The sequence below is a fragment of the Lithobates pipiens genome, unplaced genomic scaffold, assembly GCF_037356315.1.
Source record: "Lithobates pipiens isolate NorthernLeopardFrog02 unplaced genomic scaffold, aLitPip1_a1.2 Scaffold_23, whole genome shotgun sequence".
Taxonomy (NCBI): Eukaryota; Metazoa; Chordata; class Amphibia; order Anura; family Ranidae; genus Lithobates; species Lithobates pipiens.
Window position 1 is genome coordinate 312,314,908 of NW_027507785.1, and position 12,068 is coordinate 312,326,975.

At 43.7% G+C, this 12,068-nt stretch overlaps 1 protein-coding gene across 6 annotated transcripts in view; it reads right to left on the reverse strand.

The window, feature by feature from the left end:
• The window catches only part of SGIP1 (SH3GL interacting endocytic adaptor 1), a 250,209-nt gene that overhangs the window by 156,393 nt on the left and 81,748 nt on the right, over positions 1-12,068 (reverse strand). The gene's annotated exons all lie outside the window — the stretch shown is intronic.

The window sequence follows — 12,068 nt, forward strand, 5'->3', positions numbered from 1 at the left end:
TATTCACTGGGAAGCTTGGAGTGCTGCTGCTTCTCCTCCCCCCAGGTCTAATGCAGCTGAGAACAGAGGGAATGTGATCAGTATATAAAAAAAAAAAAAAAAAAAGTAGTAAAAAAAAGGTATTCATTTTTTATATAAATTTACAAAAATGTTTTGCCTTTCATGTTTATTTTAAACAGAATAGGTCATTTACAATCACTTTAATTGAACAAGCAGAAGCTAGAAGCGGATTGGCACAGCTGCACCAGATTTTATGTGCTCCAGTTTTAGTAAATCTCCCCCAAACGGTCCACAGGTATATGGTATAGGCAGTCAGGAGAGGATTACACTAGGCTCCTAAAAAATAAAAAAGAATTAAAGCCCAACTATGGGGAAATGTGTTAAAATTTCAACAAACTCCTGATAAGTGATAAAAAAATCAGTATGAAATAGTTACCTTCAATCTGGTGCTGTACCACACAGAACTGTTTCTCCACAAGATGTCCTCAGTCTTTCAGGTTAAATTGCGCAAAGCATCACTCAACCTACATGACTGAGGAAATACTGTGAGTGCTGTGTGTGTCATGACCCCACTTGCTTAGGGGGGGGATACGCCACAATGTGAGATGGAAAGAACATCATTGATGTCATCATCCAGGCACAACCACCACAGTAAGTATAATTTACTAAAGATAAGCAAAACATACCTGGTATGGGATAGGTGCCTAGCCCGGGATGGGCTTTAAAGAAATAAACTGAAAACTGGGAGCAAGCAGGCTCTCTATTGCAGAAGAGACACGTTTCTCTTCTTTTGTAATTAAGGCCCCTTTCACACAAACGTTCCGATCGGATCTGCCTGGTGTATTCGATCAGAACCTCCATTGTTCTGTATGAAGAGACGGGTGTAAATGGACATGTCTGTTTATACCCACCTACATCTGATCAGATAAAAACAGATGGATTTGGGATACGATCGCCATCTGTCAGGTGGATCGGATGGCAGTCGGGTGTACATTCCGCTGTCCATACAGGAGAGCAGTCTGTGTCCACTCTCTGCATGCCTTACATAGCGCTGTGAATGGTGGAGAGAGATCGGGTTGATTTACTAAAACTCGATAGTGCAAAATCTGGTGCAGCTGTGCATGGTAGCCAATCACCTAACTTCAGCTTGTACAATATATATATATATATATATATATATATATATATATATATATATATATATATATATATATATACATACATACATACACACACACACACACACACACACACACACACACACACACACACACACACACACACAACGTTGTCTTTTGCCGTTTGATCTCTCATAGGATTGCTTGAGTAATTATTTAACCGCACTGGAGAGCCTGAATGTTATAAGGATTTGTTGCTTAGCAAGGACTGTGTTGAAATCAGTACTTTTATGAGATTATAAGTACACAGCATCAAGGAAACATTCATCCAATGCCATCATCAAAGCAAAGGCCATCATGTGATTGGGAGACCTATATGCTTATTGGTTTATAAAGATTTATTCAGCAGTAATTATAGAAAATCCAATTTATTTATGGTTTTGCAAGAATACAGCATTACGTGAAGTGTTTGCATGCAAAGGAAACCTTTTAATCAGTAAAAATAACATTTCATAGGAATACAGGATCAAGCAAACTTTGCAGAGTTATTATTTAACATCTAACAGACCTGTGAGCGCGCCATTTACTGTATGAATTTCTGCCAGTTCCTGAGGAACTGCCCAAAATTCACTCAGGGGGTGGTCCCGTCACTCGTCTATCACAACTGAAAAATTTAAGGAGCCAGGTGGAAAATGATTGGCCAATAGTTGGGCATTTTGGCAGCCAGAAGGAGAGATTTGTCTATCTGTGCTGTATAGAAGTAGTCATCAACCCTGTCCTCAGGGCCCACCAACAGGCCAGGTTTGCCAGATAACTGAAATACATCACCGGTGATATCATTTGCTGATGAGTGATTGCAGTATTCTAGTCTGCATCTCCCCCAAGGTAATACATAAAACCTGGCCTGTTAGTGGGCCCTGAGGACAGGGTTGATGACCACTGCAAATAGCATGAATGGAAGAATCTGTCTCATCTTAAAGCGGAGATCCGCCCACCGCTGGAAAAATTAAAAGTCAGCACTACACATACTGCAGCTGCTGGCTTGTAATAAAATAGGACACTTGCCTGTGCTGGAGTCCAGCCATGTGGGCAACACAACTTATGTTTCCATCAGCTGTCGAGTGCTGCTGCCGCCGCCATTGCGGGTAAGGGAACCAAGCAGTGTAGCCTTAAGGCTTCACGCCGGGAACCCTGCAGCGCATGCGCGAGGCTCCGCTCCTCTCTCCTACTGGCCAGTGGCAGGGGAAGTAGGAGGAGGGAGCTGAGTGGTGATGTCAACAGCCATGGCTGTGGTTTCTGGAAGTGGGAACAGAATACCTGTCAAAGACAGGTAGCTGCTTCTCTCCTCCCCTCGAAAGGTGCCAAATGTGGGTGGCACCAGAGGGGGGGGGGGGGCGGCTTGGGGGATGGAGACAAATCAGCGGAAGTTCCACTTTTGAGTGGAACTCCACTTTAAAGCGGGAGTCCACCGGGACTCCGCGTTTTTTTTTTTTTTAAAAGCCAGCAGCTACAAATACTGCAGCTGCTGACTTTTAAAATAGTGACACTTACCTGTCCAGTGCACCCGCGATGTCGGCACGCGAAGCCGATCTCTAGGTCGTCTGTCGGGTCCTGCCGCCGCCATCTTGGGTATGGGAATCAGGAAATGGAGCCTTTCGGCTTCATTTCCCGGTTCCCTACTGCGCATGCGCGAATCGCGCTGCGCAATAAGGACGCTCCCCGCTGCCTCTGGGATCTGTGTGTTTCCCAGCAGGCAGCGGGGCACTTGCGGGAAGGGGCGGGCACTTGCGGAAAGGGGCGTAAGTTACGCCCCTTTCCGCAGAGAGCTATCCCGGAAGTGGGTGCAGTTACCTGGATTATCCAGGTAACTGCACCCCCCTCGAGGGTTCCGATGAGCGGAAGGTCCACTTTAGGGTGGACCTCCGCTTTAAAGTCTCCAGGCAAAAAATAAATAAAAAATTATTTTCCCCACACAGTGGGCCTATTTCGGCACTGCACAGGCTATCTGCTTGTTTTTGTATAGGGGGTTGGAGAACAGACATATTTACCCAATTCTCCGATCCTCCCCATACAAGACCTGTGGTCATTGCCCCCCCCCCCCCCCCCCCCCCGCAGTCTTTTGCAGTGAACCGTTGTGATTGTCACCATATCTATAGACCGGCTCTGGATGTGAGGACATATGGAAGAAGCCATCACTGGAACGTGGGGGAGCGCCAGGAGAGCAGAGGATCAGGTGCGTATACAGCTTTCTTCTCAACTCTGGACAAAATGATAGTTGTATTGTTGTGCCTAAATTACGAAAGGGTATACGGTATCCTCATCCTTATATATTAGCTACAGAAAAAGGGAATTGTGGGAGAAAAAAGGGTCCATACATGGAACACCATAACCATGATTTACCTTAATATCGCCCAGTAAAGTGACGGACTGTCTTGATACCAAGTTATATAAAAAAATATAAATGTTTATTATTAAATATAAGTATAAAGTTTTTTTTAAAGAAAAAGAAAAAACATATAAATATAAAGTTTAAATGAATACATAGTATAGTTGTAACATAAACAAATGTGTTACGGCGATATTTAGTGTCCAATTCGGTCTTTATTTTCTACTAGTTTCGCGACTTTTCTGTCGCTTCTTCAGGAGACCTTGTTTGTCTGAAATCGAACATACCATGTCAAAAAGTTATCATAACCAAATTAACAAAATTAGCATAGTTCAAAATATTTGGTGTATTGTTTTACAGAAAGGGTTAGAGAGTAGGCAGCTCACCACCATGGAAACATCAAATCGCAGAACACACTTGGAGTCACTCCACACTCCAAGTGTGTTCTGCGATTTGATGTTTCCATGGTGGTGAGCTGCCTACTCTCTAACCCTTTCTGTAAAACAATACACCAAATATTTTGAACTATGCTAATTTTGTTAATTTGGTTATGATAACTTTTTGACATGGTATGTTCGATTTCAGACAAACAAGGTCTCCTGAAGAAGCGACAGAAAAGTCGCGAAACTAGTAGAAAATAAAGACCGAATTGGACACTAAATATCGCCGTAACACATTTGTTTATGTTACAACTATATAACTTGGTATCAAGACAGTCCGTCACTTTACTGGGCGATATTAACCACTTTCAGACCGGACCATTTTGCTGGTAAATGACCAGAGGTCTTTTTACAATTTGGCACTGCGCTGCTTTAACTGGTAATTGCGCGGTCATGCAATGTTGTACCCAAACAAAATTTGCGTCCTTTTCTTCCCACAAATAGAGCTTTCTTTTGATGGTATTTGATTGCCTCTGCGATTTTTATTTTTTGCGATATAAACGTAAAAAGACCGCAAATTTTGAAAAAAAATGATATTTTCTACTTTTTGTTATTAGAAAAATCCAATAAACTCAATTTTAGTCATACATTTAGGCCAAAATGTATTCAGCCACATGTCTTTGGTAAAAAAAAAGTCAATAATTGTATATTTATTGGTTTGCGCAAAAGTTGTCACATCTACAAACTAAGGTACGTTTTCTGGAATTTACGCAGCTTTTAGTTTACGACTGCCTATCTCATTTCTTGAGGTGCTAAAATGGCAGGGTAGTACAAAACCCCCCCAAATGACCCCATTTTGGAAAGTAGACCCCCTAAGGAAATTGATAAGTGGCATGTTGAGCCCATTGAATATTTTATTTTTTTGCCTCAAGCGATTGAATAATGACAAAAAAAAATTTTTTTTTTTTTTTTTTTTTTACACAAAGTTGTCACTAAATGATATATTGCTCACACATGCTATGGGCGTATGTGAAATGACACCCCAAAATAAATTCTGCTGCTTCTCCTGAGTACGGGGATACCACATATGTGGGACTTTTTGGGAGCCTAGCCGCGTACGGGGCCCCGAAAACCAAGCACCGCCTTCAGGCTTTCTAAGGGCGTAAATTTTTGATTTCACTTCTCACTACCTATTACAGTTTTGAAGGCCATAAAATGCCAAGATGGCACAAAACCCCCACAAATGACCCCATTTTAGAAAGTAGACACCCCAAGCTATTTGCTGAGAGGCATGTTGAGTCCATGGAATATTTTATATTTTGCCACAAGTTGCGGAAAAATTACAAACTTTAATTTTTTTTTTATTTTTTTTTCACAAAGTTGTCACTAAATGATATATTGCTCACACATGCTATGGGCATATGTGAAATGACACCCCAAAATAAATTCTGCTGCTTCTCCTGAGTACGGGGATACCACATATGTGGGACTTTTTGGGAGCCTAGCCGCGTACGGGGCCCCGAAAACCAAGCACCGCCTTCAGGCTTTCTAAGGGCGTACATTTTTGATTTCACTTCTCACTACCTATTACAGTTTTGAAGGCCATAAAATGCCAAGATGGCACAAAACCCCCACAAATGACCCCATTTTAGAAAGTAGACACCCCAAGCTATTTGCTGAGAGGCATGTTGAGTCCATGGAATATTTTATATTTTGCCACAAGTTGCGGGAAAATTACAAACTTTTTTTTTTTTTTCACAAAGTTGTCACTAAATGATATATTGCTCACGCATGCCATGGGCATATGTGAAATGACACCCCAAAATAAATTCTGCTGCTTCTCCTGAGTACGGGGATACCACATATGTGGGACTTTTTGGGAGCCTAGCCGCGTACGGGGCCCCGAAAACCAAGCACCGCCTTCAGGCTTTCTAAGGGCGTTACAGTTTTGAAGGCCATAAAATGCCAAGATGGCACAAACCCCCCCCAAATGACCCCATTTTGGAAAGTAGACACCCCTAAATTTAGGGGTACACTAGTGAGACTAGGTAATAAATGGCGGGTGCCCTGAAACTATAAAAAAAATAACTAACCAATCAGCGTCACCTGTAACAGTTATATGGTGATCACTGGTGAAAGGGTTAACTAGGGGGCAATCAGGGGGCTTTATGCGGTAGTATATGGGGGTCCCTGGCGCTATAAAAAGCTGCGGCGAACCTAAATACCTACCTGCCTAACTAGCGTCACTTGTGACACTAATACAGCGATCAGAAAAATGATCGCTTATTAGGCTGGGTTCACACTGGAGCGATGTGGGAACGCCACGAATGTGCGGCGGGTTCCCGCATCGCATGCCTCCCGGCGGCAGTTCACACTGCCCTATGCGAACTGCTGGGAGTGTCAGTGAAATGTTAATGACACCCCCAGATCAGTTCGCATATCGCAGTGCGATCTGCAAACTCGGATCGCATGGTGTGAACACCCATGCGATCCGATTCTGCTGCGGACCAAAAAAAGGGTCCCGTGCGAGTTTGCGGCGGGTGCGACACGAATTCAGCCATACTATCTGTATGACTGAACTCGAATCGCACAGAGATCGGATGTGATTTGCACTGCAGTGCGGTGCGAATCACATTCGTTCTCATAAACCGCTGCAATGTGAACCCAGCCTTAGTGACACTGGCGAGGGGGGGTGATCACGGGGTTAAACCTTTATTGGGGGGGTTAGGGGGGTACCTTAGAACTAAAGGGGGCTAACCCTAACTGCCCTAACAGTTATTACAGTCACAAATGACACCCGCTGGGTGATCAGGGGGTTAAACCTTTATTAGGTAATAAATGGCGGGTGCCCTGAAACTATAAAAAAATAACTAACCAACCAGCGTCACCTGTAACAGTTATATGGTGATCACTGGTGAAAGGGTTAACTAGGGGGCAATCAGGGGGCTTTATGCAGCAGTATATGGGGGTCCCTGGCGCTATAAAAAGCTGCGGCGAACCTAAATACCTACCTGCCTAACTAGCGTCACCTGTGACACTAATACAGCGATCAGAAAAACGATCGCTTATTAGGCTGGGTTCACACTGGAGTGATGCGGGAACGCCACGAATCCGCGGCGGGTTCCCGCATCGCATGCCTCCCGGCGGCAGTTCACACTGCCCTATGCGAACTGCTGGGAGTGTCAGTGAAATGTTAATGACACCCCCAGATCAGTTTGCATATCGCAGTGCGATCTGCAAACTCGGATCGCATGGTGTGAACACCCATGCGATCCGATTCTGCTGCGGACCAAAAAAAGGGTCCCGTGCGAATTTGCGGCGGGTGTGGCGAATGGCTGAACTCGAATCGCACAGAGATCGGATGTGATTTGCACTGCAGTGCGGTGCGAATCACATTCGTTCTCATAAACCGCTGCAATGTGAACCCAGCCTTAGTGACACTGGCGACGGGGGGTGATCACGGGGTTAAACCTTTATTGGGGGGGTACATTAGAACTAAAGGGGGCTAACCCTAACTGCCCTAACAGTTATTACAGTCACAAATGACACCAATGCAAAAAAAAAAAAAAAAAATGACATTGGTGTCACTGTGACTGGGGGGCAGGGGTAATTGGGGGGGTGATCGGGGGGGTGTGAGTGTGCCTGGCATGTTCTACTGTGTAGTGTCGTGTTGGTGCAACTCACCGATCCTCTCTCCTCGGTGTCGGAACGAAAAATACCGACACGGAGGAGAGAATACATCACTTCCTCTCCTGTGTTTACATTACAGGAGAGGAAGTGATGTCACGGAGCATTTTCATTCGTCGGGAGCGATCGTGAGGGGGTGGCCATGAATGAATGGCCGTCCCCTCGTCCGGGATCGCTCCCGAACGAATACCGACCGCCGCGGGCACCGGGCGGGGGCCCGATCGGGCCCCCGACCCACGGGAAGGCAGGGACGTACATGTACGCCAATATGCCTGCCCGTGCCATTCTGTCGACGTACATCGTCGTGCGGCGGTCGGGAAGTGGTTAAGGTAAATCATGGTTATGGTGTTCCATGTATGGACCCTTTTTTCTCCCACAATTCCCTTTTTCTGGACAAAATGAGCTGGTGACCCAGTGCAGTGCGGGCACAGCCCCACTACGTGCGGAAACTTTTTGCCTGGACTTGGGCTTTAATAAATACATATGCATTTGCAACACTACCATCTGTACTTTTTGTCGGATGCATATGGCTCCTAAATGCATAGTAAAACTGACAGGAATGCTAATCAAATACTGGCTTAAAGCGTCACTAAACCCACATCATTAAAAAAATATTAACAAATAGTTTATTACACGCTGTTCATCCTCACTTAGTCACTGAGATTCGTCTACTGTATTCTACAAAAAACCTGGTTGATCCTGCTGCTCTCTATCTCCCCCTTCTGTTCATGTCCCCAATTCAGTTAGGGATATTGCAGCTGTGGTGGTAACTCTGCACATGCTCGGTTTTCTGTGAGTTTCCTTGGTGGGCAATTCCTCCCCATCACATATGAGAAACCCATGCGATTACAGAGTCACACATGTGGGGTGTATACACAGTAGTAAATGACAGCCCACTCCTTCCCTCCTCCTCCATGCCCACTAACCAGCTAAACACAATGGATATTGCATTTTACATGTAGATTAATGGAGGCTTCACCTCCCTGTTATTCTAAGACACAGGACTGTGACCAATAGAGATTTGATTTCAAATATATATTTGTATGACAATTTAAAACATTTTATATTATTTATTTTTACTCTGTATTCCAAAGGCTGTTTTTTTATTTTGAACATGTGACCAGCAACAGAGGACTAGAAGCTCCTCCTGCTTAAGTTTCCCTTCAGACAGGCTGGGAAAGATTTGGGTCATCTGACAGCTGTATATATCGATTGGGAAAAAGGTATTTGGAATTTTTTTTTTTTTTATTAAAATAATTACAGTGCCATCATCCACATACATTGTATACAGAAATAGAAGGGACAATGTAAAGTGCGTAAATGTAAAGCAATATCTGTGCTTGGTAGGTAAAAACATTTGTGATATTTGAATATTTAAATGGTAAAATATATCACCTGTACACTATAACCCAAATATTGGGCACCAGATAGCAATGCAAATAATAAAGTGCAGCGCTAGGTCGTGCACAAAAAGACCCTATACCTAAATTACATGTGTCAAAGTGCAAATGTGCAATTCAGTGCAATACTAAATACAGCCAAAAGGTTGGAACAATGTCAAAATGTGCAATTCTATGTGATTAATGTGCAATAAAGCAAACAAAAAATGCTTGACATGCTTAAAGTGCAAAAAAGGCCAACTCTGATATCAAAAAGTTTGTATATAGCTGAAATCCAATGAAAGTGACCTCAAGTGCAATATGGAGCGTAGACCAAGTGCTTTACACTGTTATACCCGTCACCTCAGGATAAAAGGCTTACCAGATAGCCTGTGACCTCCCTTACTCAGGGGAGTCAAACAGCACTTCGTAGGATCGAGGATCCACCGATGGAGTACTCTGGTGTCCCCCTCCGGAGAGATCCGTGCGCATCAGATGGTAGCCAGACTGCATCAATAATAATGCGGAAAGGGAAAAAAAATCCAATAGTGTAGAGTGTCTCTTATGGCGTTTTATTGATAAAAAGGCTGCAATACGGCATAAATAAAACTTTGAAGAGAGTACTCCAGTTCGAGTAAAAACAGAAATGTTCCTTACAAGAAAAAATTCGAACAGGTCCGTAGAATCAAATCGCGCATGCGCAGAACGTGTGTGCGTAGCGTCCTGACAATCGTTTCGTCATATGCAACGTCATACACACCTGCGATATATATACCAAATAGGCAAGGGGGGGGGGGGGGGGGGAGAGCGCTGCCATAGGTCGTACAAATGATACAAAGAAGCTCATTGGATAGGATAAAACCATCCTGAATGAGAAGGCTTTAAGTAATAAGTGTATCCATTGGCCCAGGAAGGCATAATTACCAAAACTAAACGGCGTATACTGCCATCTTGTGGGGGAATTAAATATCCCCATAAAGATCTTTTATTATTAATATAGGCTTTAGAGCCCATTTAGATTTTTTTTTTATTATTCTTCGTTTTAAAATTTTGGTTCTCACACAAAATGTTCATGGTTTGGTGTTGTGTATATATACACACACATTCTAATTTACATGGGTTTCTCATTTAACTCATGTATGAAACATTGCCTATTTCCATATATATTTTACTGATATGTATAATATATACATTATATATATATATATATATATATATATATATATATATATATATATATATATATATATATATATATATATATATATATATATATATTCAGTTTTTATTCTTTATACTTTTTGTTATGTTAACCTTTTGTTACTAATTAACAGCCATGCATTGCTGAATAGTGTAAGACCTGTGGGCTACATGGGGGAGCTAGCCTTTGCAATTGTTCATGTGGATATTGAATTCCCCTACAAGATGGCAGTATGCGTTGTTTACTTTAGTTTTGTTAATTGAGCGGAGTCCGTGCCTTCCTGGGCCAATGGATACACTTATTACTTAAAGCCTTGCCATTCAGGATGGCTTTATCTTATCCAATGAGCTTCTTTGTATCATTTAGTGCAACCTATGGCAGCACTCCCCCGTTTTGCCAATATAGTATATAAAGCTCAGGCGTGCGGGTGTACCCCTGATGACGTGACATATGTCTAAACGATCGTCGGGACGCTACGCACACACGTTCTGCGCATGCGCAATCTGATTCTATGGACTTGTATGGATTTTTTTTCTTTCAAGAAACATTTCCGTGTTCACTCGAATTGGAGAACTCTCTCCAAAGTTATATGTATGCAGTATTGCAGCTTTTTTTTTAATCAATAAAATGCTATAAGAGACCCTCTACACCAGTGGTTTCAAAGTACTGGCCCACGGGCCATTTGCGGCCGGCAGGTTACAAATGGGAGGGATGATCCTGGGCAGGATTGCACTGCACCCAGGCACCGCAGAGGGGGAAGCGCCGAAGAGCATAATGTCTCCATCTCCCGTGTCCTCTCTGCTGCAGCTCAGAGAGAGAACAGAGCAGAGGAAGGATCAGCCCCATCGCCCCGCCCACCTAGGTATGGTGATAATCGATCAGAGCCATGGGTCCAGGGTCCTGCTGCCACCTCAGGGTGGGAGATTGTGTCTTTCTCTGGGTGCCCTGTCACTAGGCCTGTGTTGAAGCCAGGAGCTGTGAGCCATCATACTGAGGCAAGTCCTTAGTGGGGTGTGTGGGGGGTATTTGTGCAGTGTGGGAGGTAATTATGGAGTGTGAGGGCCACTTGTGCAGCGTGGGGGACATTTGTGCAGTGTGAGGGATAATGCTGGGTTTAATAATGCGTTTGCTGACACCATTGCTAGTGGTTAATAATGCGTTTGCTGACATCATTGCTGGGTTCAATAATGCGTTTGAGGCCCCCATGGGATATGAAAACTTGTCATGTGGCCCTCAGGTAATTTGAGTTTGGGACCCCTGCTCTACACTATTCGAGTTTTTTTTCCCCCTTTCCGGGTATTATTACTTCCTGCCGTTGATGTTGTCTGGCTACCATCTGATGCACACGGATCTCTCCGGAGGGGCACGCCAGAGTACTCCATCAGTGGATCCTCGATCCTACTAAGCGCTGTTTGACCACCCTGAGTAGGGGGGGGGGGGGGGGGGCGCGCAGGCTTTCTGGTAAAACTTTTATCCTAATGAGGTGACGGGTATCACGATGTCAAGCACTTGGTCTACACTCCATATTGCACTTGAGGTCACTTTCATTGGATCTCAGCTATATATGAACTTTTTGATGTCCGATTTTGCCTTTTTTGTACTTATATTGCATTTTAAGCACGTCTGTGCATTTCTTTGTATGTATTTTTCTGTTTGCTTTATTGCACATTAATCACACAGAATTGCACATGTTGACATTGTTCCAATCTTTGGCTGGATATAGTATTGCACATTCATTGCACATTTGCACTTTGACACGTCATGTATGTATAGGGTCTTTTTGTGCACAACCTAGCGCTGCACTTCATCATTTGCAATGTAAGGGCCGGTTCACACAGGGGGCGACACGAGGCGACACGACTTGCCGTGCCGCGACCTGATAAGTCGCCCCCATTCTGTACAATGGAACCGTTCTAA